Source organism: Leptinotarsa decemlineata, unplaced genomic scaffold (genome assembly GCF_025532065.1).
Source record: "Leptinotarsa decemlineata unplaced genomic scaffold, Ldec_3_MD MMD2_P_RNA_scaffold_5, whole genome shotgun sequence".
In the NCBI taxonomy this organism is placed as follows: domain Eukaryota; kingdom Metazoa; phylum Arthropoda; class Insecta; order Coleoptera; family Chrysomelidae; genus Leptinotarsa; species Leptinotarsa decemlineata.
Genome location: NW_027412532.1, coordinates 13,836,969 through 13,853,803, shown reverse-complemented (window position 1 = coordinate 13,853,803; position 16,835 = coordinate 13,836,969).

The window sequence follows — 16,835 nt, the reverse complement described above, 5'->3', positions numbered from 1 at the left end:
ACAATACGTTTCGGAATTATTGAACAAATTTTTGTGAATAATGAAAATTCACATTACTTTTTGAACCGATCTCGTATCAATATTCGTGTTAATTTCAAAAACTACTCCTCACGGTTTGATCTCCACAAACTTAATTTGAAAAATATATCACAAGATGTTTCGCTAGCACAGTAGCTTTGTCAAGCGATTTGAATACTTCCAATATATATATATATATATATATATATATATATATATATATATATATATCAATAATAATTCTTTCTTGGTTTTTAAGAAAATAAGTTCAATAATGGTTATACAGGGTGTAACTGAATAAGTGTATAACATTTAAGGAGGTGATTCCTCATCGAAAAAAAGATAGGATCTTTCATATAAAGGAACTTCATTGGAGCATCCCTTGTTAAGATCCAGCCCCTTGAAGGGGGTACATAAAATTTGTATAACAATTTTTTTCACAAGCACTGAAAAAGTTACAATATTGAAATTAACCTGTCGTTTTGTACTACCAAAAAGACACTTACCCAGTCATTTATTTGGTTTACCCTATAGTTGTAAGGGGTGGAAAACGCAACCCCTAAAATTTATTTCCAATGTAACTGTCTTATTATTTGTTTTCCATTTTAAATGTATTTCCGATAGCCTGTTTCATTCTAAATAAAAAATGTCTCTTGGTTTTTCTGCCCAAAATAAACCAGTTCGCAGCAAAAAATTATTTTCCGAACAACTACAGAGATACATCGTCATAAATGCGAACTGAATTTATTGTTATTTTGTAGTCAGTACCTGCATTAAACGATTGAAGGATAATAAACAAAACTAATTTATTTATAACAAAACAAACAACATGTAGAAATCATAGTAAATGTTCAATATGTCTACCTTCAGACATTACGCATGCGTCTAGACGTCGGCGCATTGAACCACGTATTCGCTCAAATATTCCTGGAGTCTCTCTGATTACCCTGCACGCATCGATGATGCGGTTTCTTAAGTCGTCTACATCGCGAACTGGAGTACGATAAACCAAATGCTGTAAATTGCCCCAAATAGAGAAATCGAGAGGATTGAGATCTGGGGATCGAGCGGGCCAGTTCTGTGGTCCTCCTCGACCTATCCACTGATTTACGTATGTTTCAGTTGAATGCTGACGCGCTACTTAACTAAAATGGGCATAAAATGCATAAAAAACATGTCTCTTCTGACGCCCAAAGGAACTTCCTCCAGCAATACTGGATGCAATTCTCTTAAAAATTGAACGTATGCCTCACCATTTAATCGAGGAGGTAGAAAATGAGGCCTAATTAAATCATCACCAATAACTCTGAGCCACACGTTAAGAGAAAACTGTTCTTGATGGTTAGTTTCGACAGCCCATAAGTGGTAATTATGAAAATTAATAATCTTGTACCGAGAAAAACTACATTCGTCTGTGCATTCTATCGTCTTCAGAAAGTCACAATTTCTTCTAATCATTTCCAGCATCCAATTGCAAAATTCAAGACGGTTCTGAAAGTCTCGCGGTAACAGTGCCTTTACTCGTTGCAGATGGTAAGGGTATAAGAGTTGTTCCTTTAAAATTCGAAATATCGTCGTATGATCAACATTTAGCTGGAAAGCAATCTCTCTAGTACTGGTAGCAGGTTGTTCTTCAACCAAATTAAGTACAGCTTCCTCAAGCTGTGTTGTTCGTACTTCTCGATGGCGACCACAATCCTGCGTTCTTTTGCTGAATGAACCATATTCTCGTAATCGTTGATGAAGTCGAACGAATATTCTATGTGAAGGATGCTGCCGTTGAGGATACATTTCAGCATATATTCTAGAAGCTTCTAACCAATTCCCCTGCGATAGACCGTAAACGTAATGCATATCTGCCATTTCCTCATTTGTGTATGCCAGTTTAATAACAAGTGAATTATTAAAGTAACAAATTAAGAACAGAACAACACCACACAATTAGTATTAATTCAATTTCGAAAATTCACAAACTAACAGCGTCATACCAATTTAATTGTCACTATCGCTAATAACGACCTACTAGGTAGATTAGTTTCGTATTTTCGCATTTATGACGATGTATCTCTGTAGTTGTTCGTAAAATAATTTTTTGCTGCGAACTGGTTTATTTTAGGCAAAAAACCCAAGAGACATTTTTTGTTTAGAATGAAACAGGTTATCGGAAGTACATGTTTAAATGGTAAACAAATAATAAGACATAAGTTACATTGGAAATAAATTTTAGGGGTTGCGTTTTCCACCCCTTACAATCATGGGGTAAACCAAATAAATTACTGGCTAAGTGTCTTTTTGGTAGTACAAAATGTCAGGTTAATTTCAATATTGTAACTTTTTCAGTGCTTGTGAAAAAAATTGTTATACAAATTTTATGTACCCCCTTCAAGGGGCTGTATCTAGACAAGGATGCTCCAATGAAGTTTCTTTATATAATTTCCACTGCTTCCAAATGATTCAGTTTCAAACCATCATTTTCTGTGTGCAAAATTTCGAAGTCTCCGTTAAAGATATAATTTTCTTCTAGAAGATGATTTGAATATATTGAACTTGTTTTCTTATTCACATAGCTCATATGATGTTCCTGGATTCGACTCCTAAATGTTCTGCCAGTTTGACCAATATATACCTTAGGGCACGTTCCACACGGCTAGGGCACGTTATATATTGCTGATTTCTCGAATTTGAATGTTTTGTCTTTATTAATTCTAACTAACTTTCCCAACGTATTACTTGTTCTATATGCAATTTTAATATCTCGTTTCTTCAAAAATGAAGCCACTTTTTCCGTCGGTTGTCCAAAATACGTTAAAACACTATAATTTTGATTATCTAGGTACCTTATCAATAGGAAAAACGTCTCGAATCGCCTTTGCGTAGACTTTCTTGGCAAGTATTTTGTTTATTAATGCGGCTTTAAACCCATTGTTAACCGCAATTTGCTTGATGATATTAAGTTCTTTATTGAAATTATCTATTGAAAGAGGAGCATTGACTAATCTGTGAATCATGCTATTATAAGCTGCTACTTTGTTATTAGTCAGTGGGCTGGCAGTAAACAAATCTAAAGAAATGAACTTTAAACGTTCAAGCCAGTCACAGTAGGTTGAATGGAATGACGTCTATCAGAAAACAACTACTCCCCTGGCTAATACTACGAAGGGCGTTGGATTATATCCGACAGGCGTCAGTGCAATTGCATATGTCCTACATATGCAATTGGCAATACAACTGAAAGAGTCGACCTTCAATTTTGGAACGGGCAAGTGTGCCCGTTCCAAAATTGAAGGTACACACGAGCACACTTGCCCGTTCCAAAATTGATGGTGCCCGAGGTAACCAGTGATATATCATCTCCATATAGTGTGAAATGAGCAAATGTAGAGATAAATTCCATGTTATTCACATATGATATTATTATTCGTGAATTTTCAAAATGCGAATAGAAGAAATACATCCCAATTCAAAAGGCATTTGCAATGATAAATGTATCATATCTTTCCAATGGTGTAAACTGGAAAAATCTCAAACTCTTTATGTGAACATGGTAATGTTTCCTCTCGAAAAAAATACTTAATATAATGTATTCAAAAAACACTTCATTGTGAGGTTTTCACTAAACGATTTTTTACGTATTTGCATTTGCAGCAATTTTATATGGCCTCCTTATGATGAAAATATTATATCTTCACCACCAGTCACAGTTTGCACATTGGAAACACTTTCAAAACATATTCATTAATAAGTGAAATACGTTCCATTTCAACCCTGTAATTTGTAAGGATCTGAACTTGAGAATAAATTTGAATACTATTGTCTCGGTTAACCAGTCAGTGTTACGTTGCACTTACAAAATGTTATACACTCTCATTCACATTATATAATACAGAAACAAAATAAATATTAACTCTGTGAAAAGGAAATGTTACAATCGACCTGATTTCATCGAAGATGATGATACATTTTTTACAATTTGCAATATTCGGTAACACGTTTTTTACTTAATGAAACAACTAATTTCTCAACAATTTATGGGCAAAGTAATTATATTGAGTATTTCGTATTGTTTCTTTGCTTTTTCAGTTCATTATTTTAGGAACATCTGAAGATGTTATGAATCACACGTTAAAAGGTAAGACCTCGCTAATTCTTAGCTCGCACAAGTTTCAACTTTTGAAAGTTGTTCGTAGGGCTGGTTAACGGAAAATAGATTTTAAACGGATTTTCTTAAACAGATAGTGACTGATGAAGCATCGATCATTTGTTGAATTGAATTTGAATTTATTTATTGAATTAGGATTCCCTAATATACAGGTTAGCAAACTCAAAATATAATATAAACAACAATTTATATAAATAATACAACTTTATATACATACATAATTTGAACTGAACAAAAAGGAATTTTTCAATTTCCATCATGAATATATTTTAACAGTTCGCTCTTGAAAATCTTTAATGATAGAGTAGATACAATTGAATCAGGTGAATCATTGAATTGGTCAAAACTTTTAAAGAATAAACTGCTAATACTATTTCTTGTATTTGTTCTATTTATATGAATGTGGCTGTTGTGCCTAGTAGAATGGTGATGAATGTCCTTATTGAACGTTATTAATGATAGCAGTAGGAGATTTGAGCCGGTTCTAAGCCTCCCCCCACCACTATGACGTATTAATTGCTTTTTTATTGGTTGTTGTTTGGTGAAGTCACTGTGATGTGACCTTGAAGGGTGTGGTGTATGGATTGTTCAGAAATTTTTTCCCGGTTCTAATCCTCCCCCCACCAATATGACGTGTTATTTGCTTTTTTTTGTTGTGCAGTGAAGTCAAGGCGTTGTGACCTTGAAGTGTCTGGTGCATGGATCGTTCAGATTTTTTTTTCATATGAGATTTTGTGTGTGTATGTGTGTGTGTGTGTGTGTGTAAGAGAATGCACGGTACAGGGTTTCATCATGTGCTTGTTTGTCTATGTACAAACATACGTCTGCATACTTCGAAGATCCTCCAAGTAATGAATGCTCCATCGGTGTGAGGGCACCAAGTTAGTAGTGGAGTGACGTCACAGCAATAACCGTTCAACGGCTAGAGAGCGACATGTTCACTCCACGACGTGTGGCAGAGTAATGCGTATTCATCGGTCTGCTCTCACCTCCCTCGATGTAGTGAAGGATGTGACGTAACGCCCCAGACTCGCCATCAATGGTGACACGCAGGCGGGCGAGGACTGTGCTAACGTCTGTCTTCTCCGAGAGCGCAACGACAATTGCTTGTTCGGCTATCGCTCTCGAAGCAGTGAATGATGTGACGTAACGCATCACCCTACCCTCGCTATTGATGGTGACACGCAGGCGGGCGAGGACTGTGCAAACGTCTGCCCTCTCCGAGAGCGCAACGATCACTGCTTGCTCGTGCCGGCAACTGTTATCGCATCAAATTGGGAGATGGGCTTGTCTGTGACGTCAGGCATCTCTAGTGGATAGCAACTAGCAATGTGAACCTTTCACGGTTTCATGGTGGGGGTGACTCGCACTGTTTAATATAAAAGAAATGCTTGGCACACTATGAAATCAGTAGACGAATATATCTGCAGCAGTTAGCAATTGGTAGAGTGTTATTCAGTTCGTAATAGAAGGAAGACGGTGAGTGTATTTGTCTGTTGGAAATTGTTTATATTTTCATATATATTATCATCATGTCCGTTTCAAAAGTAGACTTGAATAAAATTAATAATTTGATTGTACAGGAGGTTGAAATACTAGAGCAAAAGGCCTTATCATCATTGCCAATTGATGAAGTGTACATAATTAAAAATATGTCAACTTATTCTACACGATTTGGTAAATCAATTTTATTAACTTTGCAAGATGTGAGCAATGATAAATTATTTAAAACATGGCTACCAAAACGTATTTCGTTGCAATTCAGTGATGACGATATATCTTGTATCAACTCATCAGGTGGTAAATATACGATGGTGTATTTAGGACAGAGCCAACAAAGTTTTGCTGGCATGAAAACGCGATCTCTAGTTAAATTCAATATGATTGAATAATAATTGTAATAATTTATAGCGAATTTCTTTAGGTCATAGCTTACAAAGTTTTTTGGTGTGAAAACGCTAACTCTAGTCAAATTCAATATGATTGAATAATAATAGTAATTATAATGAATTTCTTATTGTTTCATTAATATTCATATATTAGATGATAATTATATGGAAATATAAACATTACTAACTTAGTTGAATACACCCACTTTGTAACTACAAGTAAAATGGGAATGTGAGTATTATATCACTGAAAAATTGGAGGTTGCTTATTGTTTTTTTTATTCGATTTCAGTTCCACCATTTAAAGATGTGGATGCAGTACGCAAGTCAAGATTGGGTCGATGTTGTAGATCTCAAATCATCGGTTCAACATTTGTCGTCTAAATTGAAGGTGTTGGGTGATGGAGCCGAACATGCAAGCAATTATGATATGAGTGTATGCTATGATGAAAAACAAATCGAATTATGCCTTCGTGATGCTGAGAACTATTGGAGTGGTGCAGAAGTTTGTAACAAATTTTTGGATAATGAATTGGAATTGTGGCAACTTTGTGAGGTTATGATTGAACTGAACCTAAGAAGATTCCTGTATAGCCTCCAACCATACTTGCCAGAATGGATTATTCATCACTTTGAATTGAATGATGAAAATCGAGAGGAAATTGAAGATGGTCGCGAAAATGATGATTATGAGGAAGAAGTTATTTTAGATAGTCTGTATGTTCCTGTAAATCATAAATAATGTCAAATAAAAAACTTTGTATTATTTTCATGTTTTATTTATTTAAATCTCATGAAATACAATAGAAAATGATTACAAAACAATAAATATGATATAAAATACAATACGTGATATAAGTCAGTTACAAATAAAAAAAAGATCATAAAACAGTATATGATAGAGTGAAAAAAAGTGTCAATATCTGCTATGAACTGAACCATCCAATGCATTGTATGTTAAAACTGTATCATGCAAAATTAATGCATATACTTTAGTGTTGTCTGGAAACTTGGTCTTCATCGTCTCAAACTCAATCTTTATATCAATAGTTGATGATTTTGTTGCATTCGGTTGATGGGAACAATCGATGACGAATAGTGGATTCTCTCTAAATTGCCCAATGTCCATCAGAGGTTCACTCATATCTTTATCATAATAACTTCGCTGGAAACTCTCAAAAGCATAATAAGCAGGAGCATCAAGTTTTTTATCGAAATTCAAATTCCAACGCTCATATGGATAAACTTCAGAATTCAAGTATACTCGAATACTATTGATATCAGCAGTTGTGAATTTTGTAATATCCTGTGTTCTATCTTCAGATGTGGTAGTACTTTGGAATGCGATGATGACAAAACGAGGAGTTTCCAATGCATTAGTTGTTTTGATGGCCCATATGTCTGAAGAAGTCCCACGTAATGATGGTAGTTCATAGAGGTCCCACATACGATATGCCAATTTGATTTTGGCATTCAGACCGCTTTTGTTTATTCTACTCAAAAGTTTGAGCTTGTGTTTATCATCTGGTACAATATGTCTTATTTTCCATTCGATTTTATTTATTTCCAAATCAGCATCAACCTCACCTATATACGAGTTTTTGAATGATCGAGCGATAATCAAAATCAATTCCTGTTTGGCATTCAAGATACTTTTGTTGTAATCTTCAGCAAAACCCATCAAATATTTCAGTGGTAGTTTTCCACTAAAAACATGACTGCTTGTATCCAAGATATCTTGCTTCAATTGTGAAAGTCCCCAACCAGATGTCAATAATGTGTTAGCATGAGATTGTCCAAATGATATCATGGTTTTCATTGTAGATGTTATCCCAGGTTTTCTAACAACAGCCACTTGTTCACCACCCATTTCATAACGAATTTCGTCAAAGAGAAATGCAATTGCATTATTCGAGAGATTGCATGTTTTCGCTACATCTTTGGGGGTGAATTTACCTTCTATGTAAATGAAGCTGTCGGCAATATCTAGTATAACATCTTGATTATTGATTGCAATTCTGATTTCATCCGAATTCCTGAATAGCGGTGATCCATAGGGCTTATATGTGTGCTCATGTAAACTTATGAGAGAATGATCGAGCACTGGTTCATTGAATATATTCAACTTTTCACTGTTTGTTTCGAGCACCATTGTTATTTTCTCACTTTCAATCCAATCGATTTCAAAAATTTAAGATCACTCACAGACAGAGCGTTATGTGCTAACTGTTTAGCATACACTTGTGGAATGAGCTTCTTTTTATGCACACTTTTCTTTTTATGCACACCTTTCTTTTTAATAGTACAACTCGTTTGGGATTGTTCAATGCGATTTTGTCTATTGTAAATGAAACCCATAACAACAGTTATTCGATTTTCTTCAATTCCAAAATAATGAAAATCTCTTCTTCACTTCCAAAATCGATAAGGTTATTTTTTTCATCCAAAATACGCACTGTAATGTTGTGAATCAATTGACGACCTTCTGGACTGACAGGCATATATATAATACTGTGTGGTTCTTTAGTAAGATTGTAGCCAGGTTCAACATCAATATCGAATGAGAAAAGAATGTGAGATTCTTCACCATTTATATATGAACCAGATATTATATTGCAATCTAAGCGGATAAGTCTCACAGTTGTAATGTTTATTGGTAATGATGATTCATGTATCTGATTTGGTGGAAATATTCCATGAGCGAACCCCATCATTTCTGCTATAGAATTTGGATGTGTCAGATCAATTTCATATTTGGATCGCATTTCACATTTGAATGTATTATTATTGGCGTGTAGATAGAAAATATCATCTGCAACGACATCATTTGGTTTTTTATCATGAAACAATCTGAACATGATATGTTTCTGTATGACGGCATTGATCTCTTCTATTTCGTAAGCACCACATGGAATTTCAATTGTCAACTTTTGGGATATCGATGAGTTGTCATTACTGATTCTAAAACTAACTAAGTTATTAGCTTCAGTTATATTATTGATTGTATTGCATCCATAGAATCCCAAAAGTCCTAATCCATAACGACTGTTCCTATCCAATTCAATTGGTGGAAAAAAATCCGCACTCAAGACACTTGTCCCGACAGCTTGTAGCTCGAACTTTCGTGACATGACTGATGAATATTTTGAAACACATTTCAATTTATTATTGTACACAGCAACAGCACATTTGAGACAATTTACACTTTTTGGAAGGTGTTGTATTGTAATAAGTATCATTTTTATTGATACCAATATTCACATCCTCTATATTACAAATACAACACATTGATTTTCGAGGTATAGGACCATCATTAACATCCGAATCTGATTTTTTATCGTGGTGGTGCTCATAACAATATCTATGTTTCATTATATCGATGTCATCTTGCAGATGCTTAGGCAACTTTTCCCAAACATATGCAATCTCATGTGCAACACATGCAAGTATCACTTCCTTAGGCATATTTGCAAGCATCACTTTATCCATTTTTTTCAAGGTACCATATTTTGAAAACATTCTAAGTGAAAACCCCATTCCCTTGATAGCCTCCCGATCCAGTTTTGGTGTTGAATCCATTTTTATTTGGAAAATTATTTAGAGAGAAACTGCAAGCACAAGTGACCACAGAGAACTGTATTAAATTTCTGTTGTCGATCATAGTTATATTTGATTTTTACATTCGAACATTTTCGAAAGAATCGAGTCAATTCCAATGGTGGGGGTAGATCTCCAAAACTATCGAAATATGTGACTTCTTTCCCACATTTTTTATATGCCACCCAATGTGTTCCTGGTCCACTTATTCCATCTAAATTAACAATAGCTGTCTCGTTTTGTTTTGGACCTGAAGATGGTAATCTATCACGCATAAAAACACCACGAAAATGTGGAATTTTCATTTTTTGTGCATAATAACTGAGATCGAGATCAGTAAGAGGCCTCTGAGGTAGGGGTTCAATCAGTTTTTTGTTTTGTTTGTGGCTTTGTATGGTTTTAAATATAGTCCTAAACCTTTACGGTATGGTTTGAGATATATTCCACTTCCGTGTTTGCCTAATGCTACAGCCTCCATGGTTTTATTGTGACGATTGGCTTCCATTAAAGCCGCTCTGCTGGCTTTTGCCGAATTCACGGCCTTGGTAATACCAGCAGCGGCTCCCGCCAAACTTCCTAGTGCGGATAGTCCAGCAAAAATTGGTATCAATGGTAAAAGTCCACCGATCTTGGGAACAGGAATTATGCGTGGTGTGCGGATTTTCTTCTTTCCACCGGCAGCTTTAAGGTATTTACGTGCCGCCTGCAATGCCACAGTGATAGCTTTTTTGCTATTATTCGTCACAAATTGATTCCTACCAGCTTTCTTCAATACATTTCGCACTTTATGGACTATCCCAGCACCAAATGCAACTTTTTTAATATTATTTTTCTTCGATTGTTTCCTCTTACATTTTTTCTTATTGGTACTACAACCCATGCCCATATGTCTTTTCGCTTTCATAATGTTGGTGACAAGTAATGCAGCTGCTCTTTCCCCAATACTCGCGTCCTTTGATTTAACCCTATCCCAAGCGCTGTATTCAAGTTCTTTGTCGGCTAAATGTCTTGCTGCAAGATCAGATGGATGCTTAGAATATTGAATATCGTGTTTTTTGCATTCAATATCTAATTTATTGATTCCAGGATCGTTACGAGCTAAACGTTGTTTCAATTTTGTACCCGGTCCACAGTATTGATATCCTCCAGGTAGATGTAATTCGAAAGGAAGTTTGTTTATTAAATCATTAACAAAACCACAACCTCTTTTAATTTTACGATCACTTTCAATACGTCCGTATCGTTTGATGGTACACATTGAAATGAATAAGCTAATAACATTTATATAGTCTCCAACCACGGCACGATGCGCATTGTAAAACAGAAAGAAAAGTTTGCTGTAGATAATCTAGATGAGAAATTTGGGTGTGGATTGAATGGACAAAGAGTATTCAGACATGGTCCACTACTTCCATCATCAGTTCGAGGACTCATTATAGGACCTTCAAATTGTGGAAAGACGAATGCAATGATATCACTATTAACACATCCACAAGGATTGAGATTTAGAAATGTGTATCTCTATTCGAAGTCACTCAATCAACCTAAATATCAGTACTTGCGAAGTGTTTTGGAACCTATAAAAGGATTAGGTTTTTATACATTCAGCAATAATGCAGAAATAGTGGAACCCTCCGACGCTAAGCCTAATTCTGTTTTCATTTTCGATGATGTGATATGTGAAAAGCAAGATATTATTAGATCATATTTCTGTATGGGACGTCATAAGGATGTTGATTGTTTTTATCTAGCACAGACATATTCACGGGTACCCAAACAGTTAGTGCGTGACAATACCAATTTCATTATAATGTTCAAACAAGATGAGACGAATTTACATCACATTTATTCAGATCATGTTTCACCCGATGTAACATTCAAACAATTCCAATTGATGTGTGTTAAATGCTGGGAGGATCAATATGGATTTCTAGTAATTGATAAGGATAGAAAAATAGATGAAGGTAGATATCGCAAAGGATTCGATAGTTTTATATACCCATGATCTTGTTTTTGAAACTTATTCGATCACTGAATATTGTAGAGGTCACTTCATCAACGAATTGAGCTATAATTTAAAAAGGGCATTATGAATACAAAAAACGATTCTGAACATGAAAACAATGAAATGAATTTGAAACGTCAACTAGTAGAGACAACAGAAGCTGTCAGACAGAAATTCAACTCTATCAAGAATGATAATATTGAAAATCGTTCGACACTTGAAAGATTGTATGAGCCCATAATGAAACCATTGAATGTTTTATCATCAAACGCTACTTCTAAATCAGCAGTGTTATCACCAAATCGTGGATCTGTTCAATCTACTTCAAATTATCCCATGAGTACTCCAATAAGAAGAAAACAATCTTTTGATGGTGTATCATCTGTGAATAGTGACACGAGCACACTTCAAGACGATATGAGAACAACTCTATTCGAAACACCATCATCGTCCCACATCGATTCCTCGGATCCTGACATCTCACCTGTTATGAATGAAAGTGGTGAAGATGTTTTGATGAAACATTTGAATAATGTAAAATCTAGAAATCCAGCATATGATGGAACATTTGGCGTACGTATGGATCCAATTACACAAAAGCTGAAAATGGGAAGTCTAGTGGTACATTTCAAAGATGGAAACATTTCATTTTGGGATGCTAATAAAGTGAAAAAATATGAATGCGCAGGTAGTCCAGAATTATATGATATGATCTTTTTGAAGAATCCACAAGATGTTGATAATGAAGAAACTCGTCAAGTATATTCCAAAATATTGAAAATAACGAATGCTCCATATAAACAATATCATCTGAAGAATGGTTTTAAAAATACAAATTCTAAAAAATTTCGTGAAGTCATCAAACCACTATTAGACTCACGACAATATCCAATTAGGAGTAGAAGTAAAATTGGTGGAGCACTCAAACGAGTGAAAATGGAGAAAACATATAATTCTAAACCTGCGAATTATGTGTACTGGAATTCACCGAAAGAGTTAGTTGCTCGCCTACGACTATTGGTAGCATCAAAGTCAGCTGGACATACCGGACATGATAATGAAATAATTTCAATAATTGAAGAATTACGTGAAGAAGGTATAATATATTAATATATATCCACAAGTAATGATCACTGTCACATCATCATTCAATGCAGTAACATTATCACTTTTTTTCTCTTTAATCATATTGAAATAGAATGACTAATGAAGTAAGTGATATCAAACGACAAGTTGTTAATGAATTACACAGACCTGCAAGACGTAATTTTCGTAGAAGAATAACTACCATCAAAGGTTTTGCAGATCTATGGCAAATAGATCTAGCTGAACTACAACCTTATGCAAAAAGTAATGAAGGATACCGATATATACTTATAGTAATTGATTGTTACTCAAAATATCTATGGACTGTGCCAGTTAAAGATAAAACAGGTAGTACAATAACTAATGCAATGAAATATGTACTGAAGAAAGCCAAATTTTCCCCTAAACATATACAAAGCGATCAAGGGAAAGAATTTTTTAATAGAAGCTTCTCATCTCTCATGCGAGAATATAATATCAATCATTATTCAACATTCAGCACAAAGAAGGCAGCTATAGCAGAAAGAGTGATTCGTACAATAAAGGCATGGCTCTACAAGGAATTTTCGATGAGAGGTCACCACAAATGGCTTGATATTCTTCCAATTATAACTAGTAGATATAATAATAAAGTTCATCGTACAATAGGTATGGCACCCATCAATGTTGATTCAACAACAAAATTGAAATTCAAGGGTATCAATGGAATTGGAGGAAGACAAAGTAAACCCAAATTCCAATTGAATGATATTGTACGTATAAGTAAATACAAAAATATTTTTGAAAAGTCTTACACTGCGAATTTTACCACGGAGCTATTCAAGATTGTTAAAATTAATAAAACCATCCCAACGACTTATAATCTTGAAGATATGAATGAACAGCCGATTAGAGGATGTTTTTACGAAGAAGAGTTATTACGAACCGAGAATCCTGACGTATATCTGATTGAGAAGGTGTTGAAGAGAAGAAAAAATAAAGTATATGTAAAGTGGTTAGGTCTTCCTAGCGAACAAAATTCTTGGATTGATGAATCAAATATGGTTTAAATGTATCTAATAGTGACTTTTATGAATAAAGTAATATTAAAGTTCATTATTGTTTTCATTTCAATTATAAGTATGTGAATTGAAAAATATTGCAGCGGTAAACATTGCCCCAGCCATTCGCAATGTTCTGTGTATACCAAACCAAATTAATTGTATACTCCATTCCCGCTTATATTTTTCAACTCACGATATTGAAAACACATTATCATTCCCAAAACTAATCGCCGTCACTTTGAAATGCAGTATCCAACTCTTTTTGCCAATTATCTCTCACTGATAATGCCGTCTCATAAAGCTTAGTCGACTCCTCAAGCTCAGCCTGAGCTTGCATTCTCGAACGTTGATGGAATTGCTTATCTTTACCTATTTTTGAACGGAGTTCATCAGCATCTTTAGACATTCTAGCCAATTCAACCTTCGCTAATGCAATCTTGGCATCTAATGCTTCAAGAGTTTCATTATTAGCATTAATAGCTCGCTCACTCTTTTCAAGTTCAGCAATAGTCATCTGTGCCTTTACAAGACGGTATTTTGCTTTCCTTTTCATTTCCCCAAACCGATGGAGGGGACTGAAAGAAGATAGCGGTTCAGCTTTCAAATCACTCTTCATTTCTTTAGGAGTACCTTTTGGCTTCCTCTTCGATCTGTCACTTTTCGTTGCGGGTTTTTTCTGTCGCACAACACTTTTGGATTCTTTCTTTTCTTTAAAGTCAGTGACAATCGATGAAGATGCCTTAGTAACCTTCCTCTTGATTGTTCTAGATTTCTTATCAACACCAAGAGGAAGGGTAGATGAAGAGTGTTTGAGTGATGATAATTGCGAAACGATCGGATTTTCAATAATAATTTGCTCATTTGGTTCTGGCACATCTGCAAAGTTAACGAAGTCGTTAATATCAAAATCATTTATCGAATCTTGACTCGATAAATGTAATACTGGAATATTTTCAAAATCAGTCTGATCGATATCAACAAGTGGTGAACCATCTTCAGCAATCAATAGCGGCATAGAGCTCATGATTATTAAGGTCTGAGGAATGATATGTGATAGCAATAGAATGTGGATAGGAAAGGTGATGATGTTACTGAGACCTCACCATTTATAGAAGAAAATAAACTAGCGCATGCGCTCTTTCATCAACTGGCACATGCGCTCTCTCACTGAACTATTCACGCATGTAACAATCTTTGTCATTTAAGAGGAAAACTTTGTGTTGCATGCATGTATTTTTAAATGTTAGAAAATAATACAAATAAATTCAAAATATATATATATATATATATATATATATATATATATATATATATATATATATATATATATATATTTATTAATAATAGAGGACAATAACGATAATAAAAAATATAAAATGAAAAATGTTAATATGTCTCTGTGGATGTGGAACGTTCTTTGACTCTATTCCTCAATAGTTGTTGCTCGTGCGTCAAACACCAACATTGAAAAAAATGGATTCTCCTATTGGGGTAGAGTTGACCAACCTTCTCACACAGATCCCAAGTACTTCTACATGCATTGCATACATGATTCCAACAATTCATGGAATATGTATCACAACGCAAACAACGTTGCAGTGGAGTTGGAACGGCAGCACAGGTACCGCAAATATTTCTACAGATACCTATATTGTTAAATATTATAGGTTCGGAACACTTCAGACACTGTAACTGTTGTTGACGATAATCCGATTTTGTTCGCTTCGGTGGATGAGAAGGAGGCGATAGTTGAATCCGCAACACGCAATCACTACACATACCAGTACATGGATTGATTGAATCCTTAGGTCTACTTATTTGACAAAAGTAGCACACAATAGCCCCTGCAATCATCATTGGGTAGACACACACTTTTGGTTTTTCATTCCACTCTTTTGGAAACGGCATTTTACTAATTCGATTAGAAATATTAAGAGATGACTTACAGAAACTCTGAATGCTCTCTCCTACACCTACGATCTCTATTTATACAAATCAACATCATGTGAAAGTATAGTGGGATAACTTCTCCTACTATTCCACTCTAAACGAGTCAAGTGGGAGTCGCATCACCTCCTATATAAGTCGACTTGCAAACCTAGAGTTCATTCATTCACTCTCTACAACTGTGAGCAAACAACAACAAGATGAATTCTGCAAAAATAAATGCTGCATTAAATAGAATATCTGCTGTTGATGAAAACAATTGGATAGACGAATCAGATGATGAGGATGTCAATGTTCCGCTAGAGGAAGTGATAGTTGAAGCAGAAGATGTTGGAGTCGATGAAGATGAGATAGACGAAGTTGAAAACGAGGCCAACCAAAGCGACGAAGATGATGACGTGATGGAGTTTGAGAGGGTCATGGATGAAGAAGGAGATGATGAAGGGATAGAAGCTGACACAACTGAAGGCGATGGTGCTTTGAGGATCAGTATGCGAACGCTCAATGTCAGTGAGACACTGGAAGATCCCTTGGATTTGTATTGTGCAATGGATGCATACGTATTGATCAGCACAATAGATGGAGAGAACAAAAAACTATGTTGGTGCTGCTTTCGGTTTTATTCGCATAGAAACAATAATGGAGGGTGGTATGCCCATGTCAACACCCACAACACTGTCTCAATTATGGAAATGGGACAGAATTGGTGTGAAGCTTGCGAGAGGCCACTAACAAACTTCACCCGAGTATCTACATGTATTATATGTAATAATGTCCAACCTGTGGCACAATAACCGTGGACCTACTGGTCAAAAAAACAACAGCCCTTTTCAGGGCTACATTATTCACACAAACAGTAGTTAGTTGTATTAGTATTCATAGATTATATGACAAATGAATACTTTGACTAATAAAAGTCTAAGTAATTTGTTAGTCTTTGAATATCTATACATTATATGACAAATAAATTACTACTTTGACTGAAAAGTCGATATTTGGAATTTGATAGTCATTGAATATCTATGCATATGATGAGTACTACTTTAAATGAAAGTTGAAGTTGGCATTTTGTCAATCATTGTATGCATATA